Source organism: Silurus meridionalis, chromosome 16 (assembly GCF_014805685.1).
Source record: "Silurus meridionalis isolate SWU-2019-XX chromosome 16, ASM1480568v1, whole genome shotgun sequence".
NCBI classification, from domain to species: Eukaryota; Metazoa; Chordata; class Actinopteri; order Siluriformes; family Siluridae; genus Silurus; species Silurus meridionalis.
In genome coordinates, this window is record NC_060899.1 from 3,638,068 (window position 1) to 3,638,351 (window position 284).

A 284-nucleotide genomic window follows, 5' to 3' on the forward strand; every position below is an offset into this window, starting at 1 on the left:
ATCATACAAATAGATAGTTTAAAAATCATATATTGTGATTTCTGGATTTTTTTTTTTTAGATTATGTCTCTCACAGTGGACATGCACCTACGATGACAATTTCAGACCCCTCCATGATTTCTAAGTGGGAGAACTTGCAAAATAGCAGCGTGTTCAAATACTTATTTTCCTCACTGTATATATGAGATATGTTAATAAATGCTAAAGCATGTATTTTATACAAAATACATTAGTTACAGGACATAGTGTCCTTGTCTTTCACCAAAAAAAAAAGAAATACACCA